This window comes from Lepidochelys kempii, chromosome 4 (assembly GCF_965140285.1).
Source record: "Lepidochelys kempii isolate rLepKem1 chromosome 4, rLepKem1.hap1, whole genome shotgun sequence".
NCBI classification, from domain to species: domain Eukaryota; kingdom Metazoa; phylum Chordata; order Testudines; family Cheloniidae; genus Lepidochelys; species Lepidochelys kempii.
Genome location: NC_136383.1, coordinates 33,053,519 through 33,059,518, shown reverse-complemented (window position 1 = coordinate 33,059,518; position 6,000 = coordinate 33,053,519).

Sequence of the window (6,000 nt, the reverse complement as noted above, 5' to 3'; positions counted from 1 at the left end):
AACTAAACCAACCCAATAAATAAATAAAATTGTGGCACTGACATGCCATTGGCCACCATCACATTGTTCACTCTGTTTGGGGTGAGGGATAGAACACACACCCCGTGGGTGACTTGTCTACTTAAACTGTGCCTGCATTTGCAGTGGTGTGTAGGGTACGTGTCACTACATGCTGCAATGAAAGGCAGACTGTGTTCATACTGGTCACTGAAGTGAGTAAATACACAAAACTGTGAAAGGCTCCGACAGGGGAGAAGCAGTGGGGAAAGGCTCAGGCAGCTGGAGGCTGCTGGAGCCTCTCCCCACTCCCTCCCCCCTGCCAGAGTCTTTCACTATACCAGGGAAAGGCTCTGGTAGCAAGACACTACATAGCTAAAATAGCAGTGTAGATGTGGAAGGCACTGCTTGAGCATGTAGAAAGCCATGTAAGGTATACACTCTAGTTTAGGCAGGAGGGGGTAGGGACAGCTCAGTGGTTTGAGCATTGGCCTGCTAAACCCGGGGTTGTGAGTTCAATCCTTGAGGGGGCCATGTAGGGATCTGGGGCAAAAATTGGGGATTGGTCCTGCTTTGAGCAGGGGGTTGGACTAGATGACTTCCTGAGGTCCCTTCCAACTCTGATATTCTGTGATATTTTAGGGTTCAGGAACATTTTTACTCTATTCACCTAAGCAGTGCCACACCATCTGCACTGCTACTTGTATCTATGCTATCTGGGTGTGCAGTGTCTGTATGCTACCCACCATTGTAATTGTAAGCTCTTTCAGGCAGGGACTGTCAGCTATGCTGTATTTGTACAGTGCCTAGCACAATGGGGCCCTAGTCTTGGGGTGGTCCTTAGGCATAAGAACAACCATACTGGGTCACACCAAAGGTCCATCTAGCCCAGTATCCTGTCTTCTGACAGTGGCCAATGCCAGGTGCTTCAGAGGGAATAAACAAAACAGGTAATCATCAAGTGATCCATCTCCTGTCACCCATTCCCAGCTTCTGGCAAACAGAGGCTAGGCACACCATTCCTGCCCATTTCTGGCTAATAGCCATTGATTGACCCTTTAGCCAGGATGGACAGGGATGGTGTCTACCATAAACAAACATGATTAACAAAGCCTGGACCAGAAACTGTCCCATTACTTTAAAGTGCTTAATTTCAGGCATTAAATGCCTTAAATGAAATCTTTGCAGGATTGGGGCCCTACTCCACAAGTTGTCCTAGTGAGTCTTATTACTGGAGTTTTGTTAAACAAAGTCTATTCATTTTTGTTAGTTCAAAATGTGCTATTTTTCATAAAGAGTCATCAATTATCACAGTGCATGACAGAATAGATTAAAGAGCCCCATGCCTACTACACTGTGTGGTTGCAGCCTGTTGCCTGCTACCGAGAGTTCTTTTCAGCTATTTTTTCAATTTGTTTTTTCCATTCTTAACACCCGCTTCAATGTATTAAAGAAATTGAAAACAAATGAAAGTGAAAAGTGAATATTTTACCTTGAAAAATAAGTCCAGTTTTCAGCATAACAAGAAAGAAGCTGTTCAAAATTAGCAATGTCTCAAATTAGATGAGCTGCATAATATAAATCTAGTTCTCTATGAACATTTCTCTGCTCCACAACTGGTGATTTCCAGAACTGTTGGGTGAGCAGCTCAGTTAGTTCCTATCCATCTTACGGGCCCTTGACCTACAGCAGAACTTATTGTCATCAATAAGAATTGTCCACAGAGGGATGGTAACATATGTGCCTATGGTTAATATGCTTGGGTATCAGTATTGAAATTGTGCTGAATAGTTGTGATTGGCCCAATAGATCATGTGGTTATGTTTCTGTTCTCTGATTAGATGAGCAAAACACTTAAAATCACAGAACAAATGTGTATATAGAAGTGAAGGCCCAAATCCTGCAGTGGGCTCTGCATGGGCACTTGTGGACTCCATTGCAGGGCCAGGGCCTAAAAATTAATTCTGCTAATATTCTCCAATATTCACTCAAAATCTGTTTCTGTGACCATTCCTGCCAGTGAACTCATTCATTCAAATATTTGAGGAAAGCAGATAGAAAAAGAGGTGTGAAGATAATCTAGGTAAGCCTATTTAAGAATTCAAGCCAGTATTCACTGATTTTTTTTACTTCAGTATTTACACAATTCAGCTAAAACACCCACCCTATCTTACCTTTGCTCCTTTGGGGTTGTGGTTCAGGCCACTGAATTAGCTGACTCTTTCTCCTAACTCTCTCTCTCTTGAATGCTGTGGAGAGATCCTGACTTACTCTGTGTGTGAGGAAAACAGATCCTCTTTCTTTCCCTGCTTCACAAACCCACCCACACACAAAGGGCAAGATTTATTTAGCCCTAAATAATGGGCAAATATGCTACTGCATCAAACACACAAGATAAGCCCTAACATATTTCCATTAGTTAGGTAGATTACAACATTTATCACCTTCCATTTAAAAAGTATAACATTTAATAAATGCTGTTGTGGAAGAACTCTAATCCTAAAGTTGGCTAATGTTATGTATTCTGAAAAGCTGAGCTCAGATCCAACATCTGGTTTTCAAAGAGATCCTGCTTTACCCAATTTTACAGCTGGGTGACTGAGGCAAGAAGAGGTCAAGAGACTTGCCTGAAGTCACATAGTGAGTTAGTGGCTCAGAAGGGTTCATAATGTAAGGGGAGCCTCCTGGATCACAGCCCTTTACATCATCTATTAGACCACATGGTCTTTGCTTATGATGTCCGCCTTTTTCAATTAGCATATGGGCTGAGCAAGTTTTCGCTCACTATAAGTTATTTTGATAGGACTGTAAAGCCTTTGAAACCTTTTAAAAACAGAAGCCACAAGTAAAAAAATTGGTATACAGGTTCCCTTTCATGGTGCAAGACGCTTTGCCAAAGTTACGTCCTTAAGTAAAAGCTACATGATATTTACACTCCTGTCAGCTCAACTCAGGATGGTCCAACAGCTTCTAAGCAATGGAGTTTCAGCATCTGCTTCACCGAGTGAAAGGAAACAAGCACTTAGAGGTGTAGCTCCACCTGCATTCTAATGGCTCTGTATTTTTCAAGAGCGCATTTGACTTCTATACTTTCCTACAGTAACAGATATTGCCACTGGCTGGTAACGGAAGCAAGTGCTTTGCAAAGAGTAAAATTGTTTCAAAATGTTTAACTTTGATCTGTAAGGATGCAGCATGCATAGTAAAATAGAGCAGAAAAACTAACGTTAAAAAGAAGAAAGTATGCTTTTCTGCAGATTGAAAAGAGGGTACTGCACAACCAACCAGTCTAGTTGAAAAGGAAAGTGTGCCTAAGCTCTGTTTTCAAATATGAGTAGTGATTGATGTGCAAAGAGAGGTTAGCCTTTGTTTTTTTTAAATGATGGATACAGCTGTTGCTTTGCTGGCAGCTGCAGCCCATGTATGCATTACGTTCATAGATCAGGATGTTGTCTAATTAAACATGCTTTATTGGCACATATGCAAATTCAAAGATGACATAGCTCACTATGGAAGTGTTCAAGAAAGTCCATATCCCTCCCAGGAAAGCACTTTGCTCATCTAAACACATATTTAAAATGCTTCCAAATTACTGAAATTCTTAACACAAAATCAAGTTAAAAAAGCAAACAGGTCAGGAATAATACATGCATCCTCACCATTATGCACTTACACGATTGTCTGTCCCAAACACTCAAAAATCGTGAATCATGCCCCCAAAATCATGAAACAACATTTTAGGTTCTCTCTCATTGCCTTGTCACTTCTGTGTGTAAGGTTCACTCAGGTCACATTTTCAAACTTTTCCCTGCAACCACCAGGGCTGAAAATATACTTTTCATATAATGTAAACTGTGATTCCCACATGACTACTTGCCTCCAGGAGTGAGGCTTTTAATAAAATGACCAAATATTGCAAGATGTGCAATAATAATCATAAGTTCACAACACTGCAGTTATACCACCTGCAGACACTATTAACACTTTTCAAATCTCACAGTACTCTCCATCTATTCTTAGGCCTGGTCTACACTGGGGGCGGAGGGGGATCGATCTAAGATACGCAACTTCAGCTACGAGAATAGCGTAGCTGAGGTCGATGTATCTTAGATAGACTTAGAATCACTTACTTCACGTCCTCGCGGCGCGGGATCGATGGCCGCCGCTCCCCCGTCAACTCCGCTTCTGCCTCTCACCATGGTGGAGTTCCGGAGTCAACGGCAGAGCGATCAGGGATTGATTTATCACGTCTACACTAGACGCGATAAATCAAACCCCGATAGATCAATCACTACCCGCCGATCCGGCAGGTAGTGTAGACATGGCCCTAGTCAAAAACTGCTAAGAAGCCTCAGTTCTTAAAGAAAAATGCAATTCTTTACATGGTGTTTGTATTTACTGCTAATAACGACTACTTTTCAAGTATTAAACTCAATCAGCTGCAAAATGGGAAACATTCTACATGCTACAGGTTTTTGCAGCAATAAACATTCAGTTTCACAGAGGCAGTGTAGGTTACTACTAGAGTAGAACCTCAGAGTAAGGAACACCTCAGGCACGGAGGTTGTTCATAACTGTGAAACATTTCTAATTCTGAACGAAATGTTACGGTTGTTCTTTCAAAAGTTTACAACTGAACATTGACTTAATACAGTTTGAAACTTTACTATGCAGAAGAAAAATGCTTTTTTCAATCATCTTAATTTAAATGAAACAAGCACAGAAACAGTTTCCTTACCTTTTCAGATTTTTTTTTAACTTTTTTTTAAAGTAGTTTATGTTTAACACAGTATTGTACTCTATTGGCGTACTTCCAGTTCCAAATGATGTTTGTGGTTGATCGGTCAGTTTGTAACTCTGGTGTTTGCAACTCTGAGATTCTACTGTCCTTCAGTGCATATACTGGTTAAGGTTTATTACACCTGTAGAAATCAAACAATGCAATTTTGAAGAGGGTTCCAGTATTTGCAAACTCAAAGAAGGGCACACAGCTGACTATGGAACAAAAGTTAGGAAGCTGAAGCCCCTGAAGCAAAGCACTTCCTGATTTCCAGAGATGGGTTATGAACGTGGCCCAGATGTCTAGATTTAAGAGATATTTTGGCTTTTACTCAGCTTTGCAGAGAACACATACTTTAAGATTAGGCTACACGTTACCTGGAAAAACTATAACACATCGTACAATGTCACTTTTAGTGCTAGCTAACCCTGCCACCCAAACTGTTACACAATAAAAAGTGGCAAATAATGTACATAGTGAGCAGATACAGGTGTCTGGACCACAGCAAGCATTTAGGCCCTGAATCAGCAAAGTATATGTGCACATCCTTAAATTTCTCTTCACTAAACAAGCACTTATGCACATATTTAACTTTAAGCACATGTTTTAATCCTATTATATTGATGAGTGTGGTATAATTGTCTTGATAAATTAGTTATTGGGCTCCATACAGGAGTAACTGGATGAGATTCCATGGCCTGTGTTACAGAAGAGGTCAAATTAGATGATTTAATGGTCCCTTCTGGCTTTAAAAATCTATAAATCTATTATTCTAGATATGAAGCATGGGTTCACAATCTGGAGGTTGCAACCCCCAAGAGTGTCTCAAATAGGTCCATGGGATTCACAACTCCCTTTCCTTTCTTTATGGAAAAAATGTGAACAGTAGATCCTGAAATAATTTTAACATGGGGTCATAGCATGGAAAAGGTTGAGGCAACTGGTAGGTTTCCATATTTTTGTACCTATACGATGAGTTATTGTACAATGCTCATTTTAAATGAGAGTATCGCAGTATAGTATTTTATAGTTTTCAGCTTGATAGCACGCTAAAATTCCATCTATTCTGTTCAGTTACGCTGCTGACTGGGTTATATATGGCTTCTTTCCTCTTTTCAGATAAAAATGTTTTACTCAGGATGATTGTGTCTTTGTTATTTTGAAAAGAAAAAATCTATGTATAAAACAGACTTTCAAAAACATAAACATCAAACATCAAAACA